Genomic DNA, 22,228 nt, shown 5'->3' with positions numbered 1-22,228 from the left:
AATTGTGGACAAGAGCGCTCATTTTAAAATCATAATGAACTTAGGTTAGAGTAAGAGGCTTAGACATCACTGATGCACAAAGGTATAGACAGACATTACCTTGTAATTGTTGAATTTAATCAGCATTTATAATATTCACCTCAGTGAATTCAGACATCTCATGATGTTCCAGCCTATATTTAAATGTACTTAATTTCTATTTCTTATTAGATACGATTAGAGTACACGTCCATTCTTGCCGTCTCTGCATAAGGATTCCGTTTATATTGTGCTGTATTCGCATTGAGTGACAATTAAAAAATAACAATGAAGAGATCAAAATGAGCAATAAGGAATGCAGACTTTAAAACAATCACATCTTAACTATGTAAATAAAGGCCATTCAGCTACATCTGCACACAAATCAGTGTGCTGATAGGTTCCTTGGCTTCCATGGTTAGAGGGATGGGGTGGCAGCTTAGTGTCCAACAAGGGAAAAGACTGACACACTTTCTCTCTGTGTTTTCACCCTCAGGCAGAGAGCTAATTAAGGAGGGACTCTGGTTTTATTTACTGTCAGCTCCTGGCCTCTGGGTGTGTGTGTGTGTGTGTGTGTGTGTGTGTGTGAGTGTATGTGTGTGAGCAGGACTGATTTTGCCCTTTCTGAGACCGTTCTCAGTCACACCAGTTTAGTCGGGCCTTGCAATTTTGCCCACATTCAGCCAGCGGCACTATGATAGTGGTAATGCTGACCATTATCCTTTAGCCAAAGCCTCCCTTAGAAAGGGTATCTCCACAGCAATGCAGAGAGGTGCTGGGCAAGGCAGTCAATGCTGCAGGGAGAAATGTAATTACTATGCCCTCAATATGATACAGACATCACAGATATATCAAAGATGTGACGTGGAGATTCACTGTGCATCAGAGTTAATCCTCACAGCAGAATGGGTCATTTATGAGATCATTACATCATGTTTTAATCATAATTCAATGAATTTAGAGTAGGCACATTTTCTAAATATTCTGAATAACCTGCTTCTAAATAATCCAGCTGCTTTTGCAACAACCTACATGTTTGTTTTGATTATTAAACACCCGCAGATTTGTTTCCTCTTTGTCTGCATCACATCATTTATCAGTCACCATGATTATGGAAGACGGTGAGTTAAAATGTCCTTAACAACCTCATCTGTGGACTACACAAAGTGTGCCTAAAAAGGCCCTGAAACACCAACCCGACAGCTGAACGTTGGCAGAAAAGGCAGTCGGACTGACTGCCTCCCCGAGTTGGCCCAAAAAAAGGCCTCGGAACACACCGAAGCGACGCCAACTGTCGACGGCAGCTGATTGGATGAACGCGTCACGTGGGTCTGGTTTCCCCGGAAATTCAAAGCCAGACTGTCAAGGTGGCTCGTTCAGAACTCAAACTCATGTTTTAATAAAATAGTTAATTGAACGTGTTTCTGAAAATATTTTAAGGGGGAAATAGGCCGTGCAGTTGCTGAAGATGTCTTCATTTCAAATTGACAAATTTTGGGGGACTCTAGTCCCGCTCATCCCGCTCCTTGTTTATGGGTTAGCACTCCACCAATCAGATTGGTCATTTGAGTCCGACTGCCGACAATTCCCGCCTTCCGACCGAGCACATCAGGTCAGCCAAAATGATGGCCGACGGCCCCTCCGACGGACGACGGCATGAAACACTCCAAACTGACTCGAGTCACCGACCTCGCTAGGCTGTAGGAAGGCCGATTACTGGGTTGGTTTGTCAGGGCTTTAATATATTTTAAAGTCAGTGCATATCTAAAGTATTTTATTTATTTCTTCTTTATTTATTCAAAAGCTTTACAACCATTGAAGGTCTAAAGCATTTAATGTCATCATATTGGTACATAGAGCATGTGTTTTTCAGCATACACCATACTGTAGATTCAGATTTAGATTTCAGTTTTGCTTATTGTCACTTCACTTGGACGTTTGACCTTCACTATGCAACATAACGTACTGTTTATGAGTTTGACATTCAAAGGCTTTTCACAATGATCTGCTTTAGGGAGAAAGTTTTCTCTCTTGTCAACTTAAATCTGAAGATAAGACATGTACGTTCAGTATTGGTGTTATTTTCTGACATCAAAACTAGTGTGGAAGCCAACCACTGCCCAAAATGCAAATGTGAAAACTTTGAGAAAAAAAGTTGTGAACTATAAAAGTTAAATTCATAGATGCTGGAAAGAGTAGGCCTTTATGGATTTGTAACTGGTTAAACCTTTTTTTGAAGAGGTGTATGAAAACACCTCTTCAAACATAAAATACTTGCATATATCTTTACCAGGTGGACAGTTTAAGTAGTCATCCCTGTTCTGGGATTGCATTCTTACATTCAAACAAAATGTGATGCAGGTCTAATGGACAGTTGTCATTTAAAAGGAAAGGTTATTGTACAGACCTGTCCTATCCTGGCTTTTACATCTGGCAGTGACCCCAAGGATTCTGATCTTTTGAAATTATCCTCACTTTCTACCAAGTGAAGTTTACAAACAGCACTAGCAAATCTTTAATTTTGACTTTGATTTGGAGCTGTATTCTTAGAATATTATAAGCTATTCTGTTGAACCTTGCTTTAAAATACTGCCACTTACAACAAACACCCACTGTCTGTGTTGACTGTGGTTGGTCATATGTAGTTAAGCTGACAGTGGACATCCTCCCAACATCCGCTGATGTTGATCAAACAGAACCTGCAGTCCCCCACTGGCCCCAAGCTGATTCAAACAGTACCTCAGCGGGACTCTCCTTACATGGTTCCACTACAGCTCCATTTGTTGGTGACAGCGCTGCTGCAGAGGTGACACACCACGGTGACAGGGGCAGCCCCCCCCCCTCCACCCTCTCCACCACCATCCACTCACCCAGCGGTGGTGTCCCAGTGAGCCCTGTACCTTGGCCACTTCAGTCAATAATCCGTGGGCGGCCACACACACACACACACACACACACACACACACACACACACACACACACACACATCCACAAACTGGAAGTGTTGAGGGGGACGACAGGACAGAGAGGGAAAGGAAGTGATAGATGGATGGATGAATGGAGAGGGTTTGTGTGGTATCTGAACAGCGCGCACAGCGAGGAGAACTCTCATTATGTGTTATTTTGTCTGACAGCGACGGTGCTGTAACTGTTGTAGGGAGTTGATGACCCAAGTGACCCGGAAAGTAAGGCGTGGCCCACACAGCTGTGGTCACCGTGGTGATCTCACACAGTAATTAATGCACACAATCAGAGGTGTCTGCATACACGTGTGTTTTTGTGTGTGTGTGTGTGTGTGTGTGTGTGTGTGTGTGTGTGTGTGCACATTGGTTTGCCTGCTTATTACAACCAAACAGTGAGTTACAATCTGACAACAGAGAGCTCTGGGTAATTTCCCATCATGCCTCATCAGGAACAGCAGGGGGCCAAGAGCCTCGCCACATCAGCTCACACTCGGACCTGGGTAGAAAATTACCATCATTAAACAGAGATGTGCGAGAGCCAAAAAAAGAGAGCCTGTGATAGACAATGGGATAGACACTTCATCAGATGAAAGGACACTGGGAGATTGGCACAGTCAGACCAGAGTAAATGCCAAAATCATGATGCGGTATTGATTAAGGAAAAAATGGAGGTGTCAGTATCTGTGATCCACAAAAGACAAATCTATGATACAATTACACTTTGACGAAAAACTCAGAACAGAGCTTTACCGGTTTTCTTGTCTCTCTTTTCTATGTCTGTCTTTTTCTCCCTCTAATTAGCGAGTGGCTGGGATTGGATTGGATTGAACAGTGACTCTGTATCGATCGGTCAGCCCTCTGAGGACCAGTGTAATCAGTGCTCTCAGTATCTGTGGGTCGAGAGGCAGGTGTTGGAGGGCGAGATAAGCAGTGTGACAGGTGGGAGAATAGGCAGGAGTCAAGAACTGAGGATCTCTTTTACATGACATGTATTTACAGTTTATACATTTTGGTGTACTTAGTGAAAACTTTTCATTATTTTCTTTAATTTCAGAAAAAGTAGCATGACCACAGTGAGATAGAATACACTTAAACTACCTAAAGACACAGTACTGATATAATAATATACATGTATGCATTTTATATTATAGGATTAAAATGATTTACTTTATGTATCGTCAAGTAGCTTAATCTTTCATAATGCAAGATCATTATTTGTTGATTATATGTCATATTACTATAATAGTCTGAATCTTTAAAGTAACGTGTAACTTTTTTAAAAACACAATATTTGTCTGTAATAGAAGTAGCATGAAATGGAACTAATCAAGTAATGTACAAGAACATTTCTTATTTTTTGAAGGTTAAACGGTGTGGAAGCACTGCCTGACGCAAACAGAGGCAGCCTCTTCCCGGTCAATTTTCACTTTTTGTTTCATAACTGAAAACCAAACAATATGATAGATTAATGCTTTAATTAATGCATAGTTAAACGCCAAATCTGAGTCTTTAAATTATTGTCTCAAGTCTGCCTAATTTAACAGTGACGCGTAAATACTTGGCTTAAATCTATATGAAGATGTTAAAACAGTGGTTTGCTACTTAAAGACATATCTGTAAAATCCCAACTACACTGTGATCTGAGATGAGTTCTGGTTGTTCTTGGAGGGACACGATGTTTCCTGACAGTCTGTGGTCCCGCGGCTCCCTGGCTGTCTTGACAGCTCTACTAGGCCCAAGGCTCTTCTTAACTCCTTCTGTCTTACTATCTTTCTCTCAGCCTGATGCTGAAAGTGTTTACCCTCCCATTCCTCTACCATTACCTTCAGTGTCCCTGCACATATGTCTGCAGATTGCTGTTACCCACCTTGACTCCCTCTCGCCCCCCCTTCTAATCCCACAGTGCTCTTTTATCTTCACTTCTGTCTCTCCCACTTCCTATAGTTCTCTTGTGAAAATAGCAAAATATAGCATCACTTGATCACTTGACTGAGTGTTCACCTGACTGCTCTGTTGGCTAGAGATGAGAAGAAGAAAGAGATGAAAAAATGAGATGGGAAAAAAACAGAGAGACGAGAGAAAGACTGAAAGACCCCAGGAGGAGAGATGGCCATATGCAGACCAGAATTTATGTTTTTGTTATGCGCCCCCCTCCCCCCCCCCTCCTTTCTATAACACAACTCTATCTTGACTAAAACCTTGCACACGCACACACACACAAACACACACACACGCACACACACACACAAAACAAACACCCACGCACACACATCACATTCCCCATGTAAAGGCCTACACAGATGCGATCTTGGTGAGGAGGAGAGAAGAGAGTCTTTGCATGGATGACCCAGTTGGGCTTGTGCCAGTTCTGGAGGAGCCTGGAGCCAAAGTGTGGACCAAGAGACACACACACACACACACACACACACACACACACACACACACACACACACACACACACCATCTGGTCCCGTGCCTTTTAATAACTGAAACAAGGCACAAGATGTAGGCAGCATGGTGCATGATTTCCCATCAGCCTGGCAGCAAGAGAGCAGTAAGTAACAATAGCAACAATAGCCCTGAGAACAATAAATACACAAAGCATTACAGGTGTAGATGGAAATACAAGGCCTTTGTTTGCAGAAAATTGAAGAATTTGTTGAAGGAGAGTATAATGCTTTTATGGGTTTCAACACACAGGATGTTCAAAAGGATGCAGCCACGCTTTCTCGCCATACCCAGCATACATTCTTTCTCTTCCTTTGCTCTCTCCCTCTTTTTTCTTCTTCTCTGTCTTTCTCCCCTGCTGCGTACAGGAGTCAGTCTGACTTTTGATCCTGACATCTGCGTCTTGCAGGAATGTCTGTGTGCTCTCTCTGCCCTCTGATGTAGCTCCAGGAACTAATGGAATGTGAAAGAGACAGACGGGCTTCTCGTCTGAAAAACACTGCCCTCTCTCCGTACACGTGTGTACATGTGTGCCTGCGTGTGTGTGTGTGAGTTGAGAGGGCACTCTTGCTCCCACACACATCTACTGTCTGCTTCAATCCAGCCATTTCAACAGCATCTCCAAAATAAGATGAAATGAAAAAGGGTGAGACAGAGGAGAAAAGCAAATGATAAACGAGGTGAACACCTCAATTCATTTTGCACATGGCAATATGGAGTGTGGTTTTAGATTGACTAACCTTTGAGTTGTAGTGTGTGGGTTAATCCCACAACTCTTTCACTTTCTCTCCCTCTCTCCCTTTCTCCCTCTCTCCCTCATTCTGCAGAGAGAGCCTGAAGGTCTAAAAGGGTGTTTACAATTCACTAATCTGACTTCAAAACCAGCTTAACTCTGGGAGACATCAAAGGTGCGCGCGTGATGGCCCCACTGATCCCAGTAAGGGGGGGATGTATGATAGACTGGAAACATAGTGAGAATAGGTGGGGGGAGAAAAGGGAACAAGAGGAAACTAGATATTTCTGAGATCTTGTGATAACTGTCTCACTTGATCCAAAATACAACTGTTCCAGACTTGTAATAAGGCTTAGAAATTAAAAGCACTTCATGAAAATGCCTAGAACACACAATCTTGGATTAATTTGACATTTCTTTAATTAAATAATAATCAATAGAACCCCATTTGTTTGTTACCAAGATCGGGCATCTTTGTGATACACATTTCAAGGTCTAACTATAAATTTTTTGTAACCCAATGAGATGCATCCCTCTGGCTTCATCGTCTTCATCAAAATCACTAATGATGAAAAAAGGACTGTTCATATAATTGCTTTTCATAAACATATTCATTAGGAATTGAAAGCTGGATTCTCAAATACAGTTCCAGGAAGTGGACAGAGAAGTCTTTGTCCTGGTGAGGCAAACTAATGATAAAGAGCTCATTTAGACAAGACTTGCACGAATATCTGAACAGGAGAAAATGCAGTCAAGATAAAATTAGCCAGTAATAAATGAACATTGTGGAAATACATCTGGCATTAATTGTCCTCCAAAGGTCACGGTTCATTAAATTATCATTAAAGAGTATGACAAAATATAGTTGGTGCTCACTGAGGTATGCTGTCTTTGTGAAGTAAAATATATAAATAACTGTAATAACTATAGCTGTGTTTCTAAGACCTATTAATATCAGATAGAGAGGAGAAGCCCATTCTGCAGGGACATTATCAGGGGATTTGCACTACTAACAGATGTATTTTTCCTCCTCCTTGAACACAGAAATAATGCAAATTATAACAAATTGCCATGTAATTAATAGGCAGGCCAAAATGGGGACATTATGACTAGTTATTCCCTATGTGTCCTGAATACATCTCAATGCAAAGTTCTTTTGTGATTTCAAGATTGTCCCACATTTCCATTGAGCTGTCAGGGACAGACATGTGAGACTGCCCCGAGCAAACATCTGCTCACACATGTACACATATGTACAAACATACACAGGCTGACATACATGCCCACGTTGGACCCGTTGGAGCTCACACAATAGAAAAAAAAGAATGAAAAGAACGCAAAAGAAAGTGTACAATGGGAGCTTATTTGATTAAGACAAGGAGGAAAAGAAGGAGAGAGGAAAGAAAAAGAGAGAAAATTTGTGTGTGCATGTGCATGTGCATGTGCATGTGCGTGCATGTTGTGTGTGTGTGTGTGTGTGTGTGTGTGTTTGTGTGTGTGTGTTAGAGAGAGACAGAGAGACTCGGGTGGACAGACACTGATTCCCCCAGGTGCATGTTGGGTAAGTCTTCAATAATATGGAGTGACAAGGAACAGAAGGAGCCGATTTCTCCTCATGTCATATCCTCTTTCTCTTCTCGCTTCCTGCTTCTTGTCAACAGGACTTTAAACTGGTGTTTGTTAAATTGGATGTCAGGGTCAACAGAGGACTTTGTTACAACGAATGCTTGTCTGTGTGCATGTGCGAGCCGACGTATGCATACGTGTGTGTGTGTGTGTGTGTGTGTGTGTGTGTGTGTGTGATTGCGTGTTCAATGTTCGTCTTTTAAATGTGATAACATGTTGTCTTTTAGTATTAGAGGGTCAGGGTCAGAGAATAAAGCACTGCAGAAATACTTTAACTTGATGAATTCCAGCAACCAAACATTAATATGTGATGTTACAGTATCACATCACATGCAATTTAAACAAAAGCCTCCATGATACTGATTAACTGAGCTCACAACCACAGCAGAATCCCAACTGTATTGGATAGAAAAGCCCCCGGAGCCTCCACTGTTTAGCCATGCCACTGTAGCAGGTCTACCTCGCCTTTCCAGGAAGCCTCAGATGAGTAGGAAGCCCCTGGACATCTCTGCTAATCACTCATCCCTAAACAAGCACTTTCTAAATGACCTTAGAGAGAAAGAAACAAGAGACAGACAAACCATGCAGCCAAACAAGGCCCCCAGGCCTCTAACCAATTTAAATCCCAATTAGATTTATTAGATACTCTCAAGAGGTGAGTTTGTGTACATAAACTGTATGTTTGTGCATGCTTGTGCGTATGTTTGCATGAGCGTAGATTGCCAGCCAACCAGCTATTCCGTACAAAAACAAAGGTCATTCCTTGTCTGAGTCAGTGTATGTTATTGCTCCGATTAGTGTGTGTGATTTTGTTTTGACTGTTAATGTTACAATCGTAGAAGCCACTGACCTTTGACTGCAAAAAATACAGGATCACATTATTGTCATTGTCAGAGGATTTTGAAAATATCTTCTCATGCTATAGCAAGTCACAACTGATGATGAAAAGGTATGTTGGTAATAAAAACTAGAACTAGTTTGAGAAAAAAAAAATAGATCAAACATGGTGGACAAACACACTCACCAAATTGTGGTCAACAGATTTTCTTTCCGTCTGTGCTCCCTGACTTACACCACAGGCTCACAGATTCAAATCACCTAATCAACCTAAATGAGGTTTACCTATGTCCTGTCCCCATATTAAAGGAGTTACATACATAAAAACAAATCATGTGTCAAACGAAGTTTTCTCATCTATGTACTGTATCAATTCATCGCCAAAACCAATGGCAAATTTCCACATTGTACACAACAAAGATTGTTTAGCATATGTTTGTGTTGTTTATGGTAACAGCTGCTTGAAAAAAATCCATTGGCCTATTAACGCCTTTCAATGTAGCTACATAAACAAAAGCACACACATACACTGACAAACACACACCAGATGGCCACTCCCCCCCTTCACCTCTTACATTAGGGTCCCCGTGGCAACAGGTCAAAACAGGTCCCACCTGAATGGGGCATTTCTGGTTCACAGGTGAGAACTCTTTTTTCCTCCGCTTCTCCTTTTCTTTATAGTCATGTCCCGCATCTCAGATGAGAGCAGGTCAACATGTGCCGGGTTACTTCTGCTGGCCAGATGGGATTTAATGGAGATGACGTTTGGTGGATGACCCATCTGATGTAACCAAAATGCAGCTAGAGATGCCTTTTCGTATCCTTTTGCTATTCACAACAGAGCGGTTAATGCATGCAGGTGCACACAAAAGTACACATGCACAAAAACGGCCTTAAATCCATTCTGATTATAAGGTTTAAATTCTGTAAAATAGCATCTACACATGTATTTAGTTGAGCATTGGCCTTAGTCACCAACTATATCAGGACTGAATGAGGTTCAAGTCAGCCTTGTGCCCCTGCCTCAGTCCTTTCCACGCCTCTAGGTGGCAGTATTGTCATACCATCCTCTTAAACTGGTCTCCGTTTGCTTCATCTTGGACAACTCCAAAACAAATCTCAACAGTTTTCATCCACAGTAGAATACTGTGACTGCTGCTAAAACGCTGATCATCTACCTTGCGTTCTCTCAATGCAGCATATAATACAATACTACATCAAATATTCCATCTCCCAGATGTTGACGTCTTATGTGTGTGTAAGCCTGCATAAACGCTTAAGTTGTTGCAGTCAGAAAATGTTGTTTGAATGAAACTCCTAACTGACCTTGTTGAGTAAAAACAAGAAATCTATGTATTACTATTATATAAAAATGTGTTTCATTTGTTAAGAGGACACATTTTGTACTGTATTTGACACAAAGCTGAAGGTGAAGTCACCTGAGGGCTAAGGGCAATGGAAGCAGCATCATCACAACCTTGAAGTCAACAACATTAAAGTATGTCAGGCTCTAGTGTGTGTGCACTCCTCTTATGTTATATGTAGCCAGCTGCTTCAGTTTGATGTTGGTGTGAGCTTTGCGTGCAGAGCAGCTCTTGTTCCGCAGCTTAGACCGGGCTAGATGGAGAGAAAAAAAACAGCCGCAAAGTGTATACAACACACAATTAGACTCATTATTGTATCCTGGAGATGAGAGAAATGCAACGTGGATACTCCCCTGCTGTGCCTTGGCACCCTTTGGAGACAGTGAATCATGTACACATGTACACATTACCCACAACAATACAACAGAAGCCCTGCCCCATTCACACACTCTTTAGCCAGCCAAGCACACAGTACATTTGTCAGTCATTGGCAAATGGTTTTTAGGTATCTAGCCAACTCACCACTCCACATAGGTACAGGTTTCGCAACTGCAGGCCTGTTTTCCATCCTGGGTTTGGGATATAGTATCCTGCATTAGTTGATAACAATTCCTTAATACGCTCTGGTTTTAAATATCTCAAAAATATATATTTTTCCACGTTTACAGGCCTCAATGACATGCGTGTTGTCAACAGTGGAGTTACCTTTTATACTATAGTTTGAGTATTTATACACACAGGCTGCAGACACCTCCTTGTGCCCTTGATTTTCCCTCCTTCCTTGGCTGCAGGACTGTGGTTACACCTGGACTCCCCAGCAGAGTGCTGGTCTGACAGCTAGTGCTGTGCTATGTCATGGTGTGCACTGATTGTCTTATCTGCCCATTTATCACAGTTGAATTGGAACCAGCCTTGCCTGAAACCTGCTTTCAGACTTTGTTTGGGTGACTTGGGATGCTTGATGATGCAATAGTTGAGCTTTCAAAAATGGGGGTTCCTTTGAAAATGTATTCAGAGTTCTTTTAACATACCGAGACACTTAATGTGTTTTATACAGTATTTCACTGGCTTAAGATGATAATTACAATTAGCCTGCCAGTAAGGTATGGTAGGGAAACATGTGCACTATGTCTTGTACCCATTTGGTTTCAACACAAAATGACTTCCTGACCTCTGATGATTGTAAAACCTCAAAAATGCTTCAGTGTGCAAGCGGTGGCTGGCTCCATGAGGCTGTCCACACAAGCTGTTTGCACACAAACCAGCTCTGATGTCTTCTGTCAGCCCTCATTTTGGTAAACACTGATGTCTACGCAAGGAAACGGAGTGACAGGTGCATGATTGAGGTACTTAAAAGCAGACACACTCAGCGACTCTGCTCCTCTCTTCTGATCTCTTAGGGTTGCTGTGATTCTCCTCATGTTTCAATCCAGACATTATATGCATCAAGTCTCTTTCATCTCCTGCCACTTTTATGTAGGTCTCATTTAATTGATGTAATCCACCTATTGCAAGCTTTACTGTTAATTGCAAGATAGTTTCAGCAGATCATAATAATCACCTCTTTATCATTCAAAGAGGCAGAATTGTTTTCCTTCTTCATTAAAAAGAAGAGCAGCACTTTTAGAGATGCAGTGCACTGGCTTCACGTAGACTTTGCCACCTTTTGAAAGACTTTGCTTTATGAACAGGTCCGCTTAAACGAGATCTGTAAAAGATAAACATTAAATATGCATCCAGATCTTCTGCTTGGGCGAGTGGACTGAATCTGTATGAATGGCTAATGTGTTACTGTGACGGCAAGCAACTAGATTGATCACTCATTACGATATCTGCTCCATTGGCCATTAACACCCGCAAGGAGCCTAACCATGGGCCCCATCACACACCAGGGTTAAATTGAGAGTGAAGAAGTGAAGTGTGCTTGTATTATGTGTGTGTGTGTGTGTGTGTGTGTGTGTGTGTGTGTGTGTGTGTGTGTGTGTGTTGTGTATGTGTGTGTGTGGGGGGTGCAGGGTTGCTGCATGGTCCAAATATGGTCAGTTAAAGGCTGCAAGTGAAGCGAAAGCTGGGAAGACAGTATAGGTGAGTGTGTTCAGGTGTCCTGGTATGCATAAAGTGTGCAATACATACAGTATGTACAGTTTCTCACAGGGGATACTGTCCTCTGTTTATCACTCTCACTTACCACAGTAGGCCACAGAGAACAATATGTGTATATTTAAGAGTGAGTCAAGAGGCTCTCCAGACCCACCGCTGCAGGGATGTTGTCAAAAGAACAAAATTTAATAAACCTGTCCATGTCACCTGCACACACACACTTTCTTTCTCTCAGCGTCTCTTGTGTTTTCTCTTTGTCTTTCTCTCTATCTATCTCACACACACACGCAAACGCACACGCACGCACGCGCGCGCACACACACACACACACACCTGCCTAAGTGAAGGATTTACTTGTATTACACACAGTAAATTGAACATGCCAATCACCCAATAGTGCAGCTGTCTGTGTGTTGTCTGTGAGCTGTCTGCATTCCTTTAGAAATGAACTGTACACCTCAAATACTCTCAGACATGCAGCTTTAAATGCTAAATTGGGGACAAATGTCGTGACAAGCTGTTCTATCAGTTGCACGTCAAAATCACTCAAATAGTTTTTAATTACCATACCTTAATGACTAATGCTGACCGAGATATTAAATTCATACCATCATGATTCATTCAGTATACAAATGAACAGTAGCTCTGCTACAGTGTAGTCTCACACCCCTTCACCGTACTTTAATTTCCAGATTAATTTCAAGATGTCATACCTTTTAAGTATAGTTGAACCTTAGAGTGACAGACACCTAATTTATGTCTCTGAACTGCAGATGACAACAGTGGTGTTGTAAATACACAGGTAAATAAAATACAAAGACTAAGTCAAAATCTAACAAACAAAAGCATATTAAATGCATTTGTAATGTATCATTCCAAATATTACAATGAGTATATTGTTTTTCCATGAAAATATTTCACGTTTGTCATATTTAAATCATAACAAAATTTAAAAAGCAAAATTGAAATGGGCCCTTCTTCCACAGCCACATCACAAACAAATTCCCCAAATGGACCAGTTTGAAACCCAACCATTGGAAGGCCAGTATTTTCTATGATGTTGGAGATGCTGGTACTGTATTGACATAAAGCCTGTTTACTCCACTGTGCTCCCTCTGTAAAGATTCTGTCCAAAGAGACCTCATACAGGGCGAGGGGACCCTTATTCATCTCCTCCCAAATGGGATAGCATCCTCCAGGGGAGAGGGGTGACACAGTCCCTGCCAAAGCGATGGGGAAGTCCTTCTGCTGATAATAGCAGTCGACGGGGGGAACAACCTCAGCAGGCACCAGGCCAGACAACTGTCAATCACAGTACCTCTCCTCTTTTTCCACTTTTAGTTGCTACTGCCCCTCCTCTCTGTGTGTCTCTCTTTCTTCCATCTCAACTCCTCTCCTTCACAGTGTGCACACTCCAGAAAACTCTAGTTCAAATCTCCAGCCTGGAGATCCTCGCAGTGAACATAATGAGCATGATGCTCCGACAAGGATGGGCCGGGGCACCGATGAAGTCAGACATCAATTACAGATGTGTAACTGTAAATAATAAGGCATTTTAATGGCTCAACTAATTGCGTATCAGCAAGGAAAACAGCCACAAAAAAGTAGAAAACAAACATCAGAACATTCTGTCCAACTATTTTTCCTCTCATCCCTCAGTGCATTAGATAACAAATAGCAATCAACAATTGTGGATCCCTTTTACCTAATTAGTATTTACCACAATGATAATTACACGACCGTGCAATGGCATGAAACAAATTGTTATGAGAATAAAGTGCGTTCCCCTCTCAATTTGTTTAATTTGTATCTTTGAGTCTAAATCATCCATCCATCAATTCTAAAAAAAAACAAAATAAGCTGCATGGAAGAAAAAAGAACAAGGAACTAACAGAAAACCTCTGTGATGCAAGTGCCCACCTAAAGACTTCAGTTTGTTTCCTGTTGAAAAAATAAAGCTGGATAACAGCTTAAGCCGTAAAGCCAAAATACAGAAAGAAAAATTAATTCAACAGGTTCAAGTCTTCATTTATTTCAATTGATGTGAGCACATCTTATCCCTATTCTTATTGTTGCAGTTTTTTTTTCCTTTGTCACATGGAGCTTATATTGTATCCTTTTGTACCACCACCTTTAAAGTTATTTTTATGCTGCTTTGTGGGACAAAAGTGTGAAAGCAACATCGTCCTTGTAAGAAAATAATGTAAGCCTTGTTTTTTTACACAAAGTAGAATTTGAATATAACAAAATGCCTTGATCACAGAAAAAAAACATTGGCATGAACTTTGGGTAAATGCTTTAATTATCTTACATGGCATTACATTAAAATGGGTTGTGTAGATGATTAATTCAGCTCATTTCATTTTACGATAAAACCTTTTTCAGAAACATACAGCAGATGTACAGAACATAGCCTCTTATTGAGAGTATCCCGACAAAACAGCTTTATTCTACTCTTTGCTTTAACACTGAATTTACTGAAACGTCAATTTTGGTGTGACAGTGATCCAACAAGGAAAACTTGTTTAAGTGTAATAAATTAAAATCCTTTGACTGCTGATTGTCATACACTATAAACTTTTCAAAGTATACTTACAGTAATATACTTGCAGCAGCTTTGCCAGTAAAAAACTGTTTATTTACTGTAAGCGTACAGTTTTTAAATTGTAAGCTATGGCACTGCAAATAGTCATACAGTTTCTTACTGTATTATTTTAATTTACAGCAATATAGTGGCTGCAGTGTAATTTCCTCCTTTTTTTAAACATGTATTGGTATTGACAGTAAATGCCTGCAATCTGTAACATTCACAGATATTACAGATAGTGCTGTAATATTATAATTATCTCCCAGAATGCATTGCCATTTACGGTATAATCCTTTATGACAATATAACAGTAAGATACTGTGAGGTTTTAGCTATAAATTTACATCAAAGTTTTGCAGTGTACCTTAGAGTGCAATAATAATAACACGTTTGATAGAAATAAAACCTACATTTGGTTGTATTGCAACAGAAACTTGCTGACTTGTTCTACCGGTGGGAATGTGTCTGAGCGATGGTCCAGGGAGGAAAACACTTGCTTGTTGATAAAAGCAGAACTGTCACCATGGCCCAGCAAAAGTAGGAGAGGTAACGCCGTTCTCTTGCTGCGAGCAATCTATTAATGAGACATCTCTCCATCTGTTATGAGTGGTCTGTTATGACAACTACCAGAGGCATTTTTGTGTGTTTTTGTTTTGTTGTACACCCCACGTGTGTAAATGTGTATATTTGGACACTCATGGCCTAAAGCAAACACTGACTATTGCAATGTCTAAGATTTGAAAAAAATAAAAAATAAAATGAAAGGCCTTCACTGCATTTATGATGATGGACATAAACAAATATTAATGCAAAAGACTTGAATAATCCTTAGAATGATTGTATATACGTAATATTATCATCACAAGAATGCAATGGAGAAATAAATGAGCATCAATGTGAATAGTTTCTGGTCACATGCCTGAGAGCACCAATGGTAGTGACATTGCATTTATGACGTGAATTATACTTATAGTTTGGCATTCATTAAGTTATTTAATCAAATTAAATGTATATGTGTGTTTGTGTGTGTGTGTGTGTGTGTGTGTGTGTGTGTGTGTCTTAACCATCTTTATGTATTGCAGGTATGTGCGTGTCTGGGAGTGGTATGGTATAAAAAGAAACCCCAAGACTCATAAAATATACAACACAGCCCATCTTTCAGATTTTCTGATTGGAAACATTGGCGCACATAGATTCAACATGCCTCCACACACTGGAGTGCGGTCATACCTTAACCAGTAGCTTTTGGAAATGCTCCTTTATACAGATTGAGTCAGTTGTACAGCATGTCTATCAAATCTGTTCTATTCTTTTGAGATGACATGGCTCATTTATTCCCAGTATTTGTAAAGAAATTGTAAAGAAACATGACATGTCACAACAACACTTCCATGTCCACTCTGTTTACTTTGTAATTTAGTGACTCATGACACATTTTTGGTTTAAATATATGGTTTCCACATATACAGTATGCCTGTATTTCATTTAAAAATTGCATACTTTCCGACCTTCTGTAACTTTTCAATACAACCTTAATTCAGTTTGTCTGGAATTTGTTTTAAAGTGTTTTATTCTTTATAACTGGAACCAATACAGGATGTTCATGATGATGATGTTCTCTCTCTCTCTCTCTCTCTCTCTCTCACACCCCCCTCCATCCCTTTCTTCAGTTTAGAGGATCTGTGAACTGTTTGCTCTCTCACAGCATTTAGCTGACATCACCAAGAACTCCTTTTAACAGTCCAACAAAGTGCTCAGCATCAACAGAATGAACACAGCATTCAGTCTTGCACAATGGATTCCCCCAAACTCACAAAACTCCCATAATGACCAAGTCTCTCTATCCATGGCTGGGGTTGATGTTTGGCTTGCACTGTTGCTGATATTGCCCCCTCCTCTTGCTCTCTCCTTTCTAATCCATCCATTTGACAAAGTGAAAACAGCAACAAAAACACAAACAAAAACCTCCCCAAGCTCAGGCACGCACAGCCAAACCTGAAATTCTAATTAGTTTTAAATGTAATTGCTCGAAATGATTAGTTGAGTTGGGCCACTTTCCCCTGTTACCTCTGAATTGGAAATATAATTGCGGTAGACAGTAATTGGCCAGCCATAGACTGTTGGTTATTGTAGTCTACTCTGGACGGCTGCATCATTACCAAGGCTTGGACGCAGTTCAGCTTTTGAACTACAGTGACCAACAAGGAACACAAACACACACGCACGCAATGCTCTGCTTCCCCATGCCAGCTCGCCATCACCACTTGTCCCGCTCTAAGGATCTAAGTTGTTTTCTATTCTGACCCCTCTTCTTTCTTTCTTCTCTTCTCCCTTTCATTGCCCTTTCCCTCCTCTACCTTAGGGGCAAATGGACCGCTTGTTGAGAAAAAGGGAAGCTGGAAGCTCTAACCTGGAGTGGAGAATCTCCAGCTTGTAGTTAGAAAATGGGGGATCAGAGCGAGAGTGGTTGTATAGGAATAGGAGATGGGACTCGTGTGCATGGCAAAGTGACATCTGAATCATCCATGGGGTTTGTACTCATCCATGCCCTTCATGTATGATAATTACCATGTTATGTGTTTGCATATGGACACATGTGTCACTATCTGTGTTTCTGTTTTTCTCTGTGTATGCTCTCTTGGTTATTGCCTGGATCAGTCTGTTTATGTTTGTTGTGCAGAGTTTTTTTTTTGCTAAATTGTCTGGAAGCCGAACAGCCCCTATCAGTAAACCAGGCAGAAAGGGCTGCGTACCCTGCTACGGGATCCAGGACATGCCAGGGGGACCACACACACACACACATACACACACACACACACACACATATATACAAAAACCTACGCACACACATTAGTTGACTGACCATCAGAGAGCAAGGAAGAGAAACAGTTAATTTTATTTCAGCAGCCATTGGACGTACAATCACGCTATAGACATAGACTTGTCTTATTAGCTTGGGTCTTTTCCAAAGGTGACAAACAAGAGGCCGAAGCAACAAGGGGAAAACTCTCGCCTCCTGCTCTATATATCGACCACAGAAAAATATTATCCAGAAAGAGAGCGCTTCCTAACTGCAAATGTGTATCTGCCAATTACTCTCTCCCTCTCTCTATTAAGCAACAAGGGATATAGGTCAGGCCTGTCAGACAAGGCTTCTGTCATTTCCCCTCCCCTTTCTCCCCTCTGTGCATCACTCCTTGCCTGAGGATAGAGGTCCCATAGCTTTCCATTAGGACCCTCGGTGAGTGTACTGTATGTACAGCAGAGGCCCCACACCCCATCCTTACATAAATTCCCACCGCCCCTCACCATTAGAGGGGAAAAGCATTAATAGTGTTGACTGCCTTTTGGGGGGGGGGGGGGCACTAAGGTTGAAGGTGGGCTAATGTTCTTGCAGAACCCTCCTATTGACTTCATTCTCGCAATGTGTCACTATAATACAAGCAAAAATATAAAAGTGTTACTTTCGGTTTTTAGAAGTTCACAGTCTCACTTCTTTAATGAAATCCAGCAAAAGTTAAGTTCCGTCTTCTAAATAGTCTTTGTGTTGGTTTGTTTTTTCCCTCCTCTTTGATTAGTGGACTGTGAGTATTGACAGCCTGGTTCGTGTGATCATCACAAAAAACTGACAGTAGGGAGCTCAATAGCCGTTCTACCCAGCCTCCGATACCATCTGTCTAGTATGGATCTCTGGAGGTTGACGCCTGTTGGCTTGGGAGATGTACACACCACAAGCCACAAGGGCTGGCAGAACAGAGTTGGAGGAGGTGTATCTGCCCCACTTGAAGCTGTTCAGTCATCTTCACACACAGAATAGGAGGTGGTAAAGTATTCCCCCTCTTTTTCAAACTCTGTCTCTCTCTCACGCATACACATTCAGAAAAGCAAGTGTGATCAAACGCGACTGTGATGTTTTAATTAAGAAGTACTAACAGGCTTGATTAAAAGGAGAGAATGAAAGGACCCGTCAATGAAAGAAGCAATTCCCTTATCAGCCAACAACAACATAAGTGGATGGGAGAGGAGGGAGAGTAAAGGAAAAGTGAAGGGAAAAAAACAGGATGCATCAACACAACAGAAGTATGCAAAAAGAGGAGAGATTATGCATGGTTCGAATTCCTGCAGCAGTGTGATTGATGGAGCTGCGACTTAGTTACTGACAAGCAAAAGTTTGGTGTAATAAAGGCCACATAAGTTTTCATTAGCGACCTCTTGCTGGTAGTGGTAGGGATATTTTTGTTTGCAGACAGCACTAAAAGAGGCATTTGGCTGTCAGAGTAATGCTGCAGAGTCTGACCCAAGTTTACTTTTGGGTCACGTTTCTAGCATGGATATGAAAACAAACAAACCAGGCTATTACCAGTGATGGGCGGTTTTCTTACTCTCTTTACCCATATCTCCCACTCTCCTCTTTCATGTGTCTCTGCACTTTTACAGTAAAGGATTCAATTAACCTGAACTGAACTGAGGAATCAAGCAAACAGATACTGCCTGTCTTCCTGTCTCTGCCCCATATCCAACTATTCTCCACTCCAGTTCCCTCTTGTCCCTACTGCCCCTTCAGTTATCTCATATTCCTCTTGCTTAACTCCTTCACTTTGTTTGTGCAGCCGTTTTAGGGAATCCAGTAGCAAGGGCATGTATGAGGACCCAGTGCTGAGTTAAATAATAATAATAATAACACTGGAAATAATGGTTATAATCATCCTATCAAATCACTGCACTAGTCAAATTGTTTATTTCAAAGAGAATGATGTTGCACACTATGAATTGAAGGGCCCATATGATATTATAACTACTCAAATCTCAGAATGTCCAAAAGAAAAGATTTCATAATTTTTCACAAAAATCTGCTTTTTTACTCAATGCTGTCCCCGTTGGTAAACATACAAAAACATGCCCGAGACAATAAACGTACAGCCACTGTTCATTAACTTAACATAATGAGCACTTCATCAGGATCATTTGCTGTACTTATGTTGTCACTTTGGGAAATAAGCGGCTGGAGTTGCATTGTGGGTAATGTAGGTGCCAGGTTTTGACAAAGAGGAACACATGGAACAAAAAAAGATGACAACTTTGGTCTGGGCTGTAGCCTTCTGCCACAGCCTAGGCTTTACCTTGTGCAGGTGTTTGGTCCCTTGTCTTGTGTCTGTCTGTGTAGGTGTCCGTTTCTGCATGTGTTGCTTTGTCTCCCTCCTCGGATTTGTTTGTAATTTCCAAATATATATATAAATAAAAATAGAGAAATTTGATCAAAAAGAAAAGATGACAACTTTGGTTCTGCTGCATCAATTTAGATTTTTTTTTACTTACCATTATGAGTGCAACAATGTTATAGGAGTGCAATGCTAAATCGCTGGATTACTCTTTTAAAGGTTTAGCCATTGGCTTGGCACAAACAAGCAATATGGATTTTTGAATAATTGATTTCACTTTGGCCTTTTTTACATTACATATTAAAAATGCTCAAATATTTAACTCAAAATCAAACTTTAACTGTGTAATTGCTCTTCATGCCATTATAACATCAAACACTGAGTAGCCTTTGATATTTCCGATACACAGCTACATACTGTAGCAACATTATGACAATACACTTGTGTTCTGTCCCCCTGTTCTGTTACAGAGGCAGCAGACACACCTCAGCCCTGCTGACAGCCCACGGTCTGACTCTGTGGTGCTGCATAGCTCAGCACAGCTGTCTGTTGTCCGTTTCTTCCGATCTCTATCTCTTCCTGCCTCACTCCCAGCTTTGTGCCCACTCAGCATGATAATGATATACATCTCTGCCCGGTCATCTCTTTGAAACTCTGGTCTCTTGACACAACTCAAAGAATGACAGCCAAGGCAACATACAGGATGTACTGTATCTGTATACTTCAAGTAATATGCAGGTCAAACTTAGGTAATAAGCTATATGAGGAAAGTCTGATTAGGCGTTATTATGAAACTGGCCTCTCGGTCTCTCTTCTCGGGAACAGCAAATAAGACAGAAACTACACTGGTAGTGGTGTAAATTCATAATCTTCAGCTTTAACCAGCTGAACATTACTTAAATCAAATATTTCTATCCACCAGGGCTTGAGTTACATTAGTAAACAGTCAGAGCTCCCTCTATGGGGCAGTTTCTTTAAAGGGGCATGCTAAGATTACTTGTGTCAGCATTTCAGCTGAACACTGGCTTCGTGTTGACACGCAGCAGATGAATATTAAACCTTGAGAAACAAAGATGTGCTTGAAGCAAAACCCTGTATAAATATATTTCATATGCACACACACATTGACACACAAACACTCACACACAGACGCCCACACAATCTTGAGCGTCCCTCCCAGCAGGCACAGTCACACTCAGGCAGATAATTCACTGTCACAGGAAGCCTTGTCTCTGACCCTCTGGCCCCCTCCAGACAGAGGAAGCAGCTGGACAGGGACCCACGGCTGCCTGGAACTCACTTCCCCTGGGGAGCTCTAAGGAAGAGTCCCTCTCTGCCTCGGAGAATGACCAGCTGAGCATCCCCAGCCCAGTATGTGAATGTACTGTTATGTCCCCGTGTCCAGGACGGTCTGAGCAGGCCTTAGAAATAGGCAGAAGTGCTGGGCTTTTTGTGAAAGTCAGCAGGCTGATGAAAAACATGATATCACAGCCAGCATAGTTATTCCCTCTGGTCAGATTTCTGAAAAAGTTGTTGTTGTCACTGTGCCTTGCTTTTGGCTCTCAAGTGACAGAGCACAGTCTTTTCTGTGTGGGCTTGTGTTTGAATTGTATCTGCCGTTCAGAGGTGCTAACTGCATAGATTTATTTATTTTATCATCCGCTCATTCAAATTGTGGATTTAATTATCTTGGATACAAAACAAAGATGTATAAAGCTACAGTAGCGCTCTCTTTTCTCCACACCACTGCCAGATTACTTCCCCCGTTAAGTCTATTTCATGCACATGGATCCTGTGAACATCCAGATAGAAACCTGGGTAAACATTTATAGGACCAAGAAGTCAGACAGAAATCTAAGGTAGTTTTGTTTAACCAAGATTTTCTTAGTTCTTTGAGAGAAACATGTTTGGTTTCTACAAAAAGCTGAGAATAATGCTGTGTCTTAAGCACACACGCACACGCACAAGCACACGCACACACACACCCTTTCCAGTGTTGAGTGAGGCCCTTACTAAGTGCTTATTAATATTGTATGGTTAAATGGGAAATGTTAACATATTTTCAATTGGCCTGGCAGCCTACTGAAATATTAAACAATAAGAGAGCTTTTGTTTTACCTTAATACTAAGTAAGGGTAAACATGAAATTAACAATATCCCTTTTAAGGAAATGAGATGTGAGATGTCTTTCCAGGGGTCATAGTTTACAGATTTAGACAGATATCCCTGTTAAAGCACATATAAAACTGTCCTCCAAATCTGTGGTGTAGGTGCATTTCAGAGCAAATTAAATCAAACAGATAAATTCAACCACAAGTAACTATCCCAGTATATGTACTGTAAGGTATCACTTCGTCTTTAGTGTGTCAATTTCATATGTAATTATTTGTGTG

The 22,228-nt window shown here is 41.1% G+C and overlaps 1 long non-coding RNA gene across 1 annotated transcript; it reads left to right on the top strand.

Annotated features, from left to right (window-relative positions):
- The first annotated feature begins 1,391 nt into the window (after window positions 1-1,391).
- On the top strand, window positions 1,392-21,771 carry LOC117943701. Its single transcript, XR_004656413.1, has 3 exons — window positions 1,392-1,488; window positions 20,602-20,605; window positions 21,760-21,771. It is a non-coding gene; the product is annotated as an uncharacterized LOC117943701 (long non-coding RNA).
- Window positions 21,772-22,228: the final 457 nt, after the last annotated feature.

The sequence above is a fragment of the Etheostoma cragini genome, chromosome 1 (genome assembly GCF_013103735.1).
Source record: "Etheostoma cragini isolate CJK2018 chromosome 1, CSU_Ecrag_1.0, whole genome shotgun sequence".
In the NCBI taxonomy this organism is placed as follows: domain Eukaryota; kingdom Metazoa; phylum Chordata; class Actinopteri; order Perciformes; family Percidae; genus Etheostoma; species Etheostoma cragini.
This window is presented reverse-complemented; position numbering and strand designations above follow the sequence as displayed.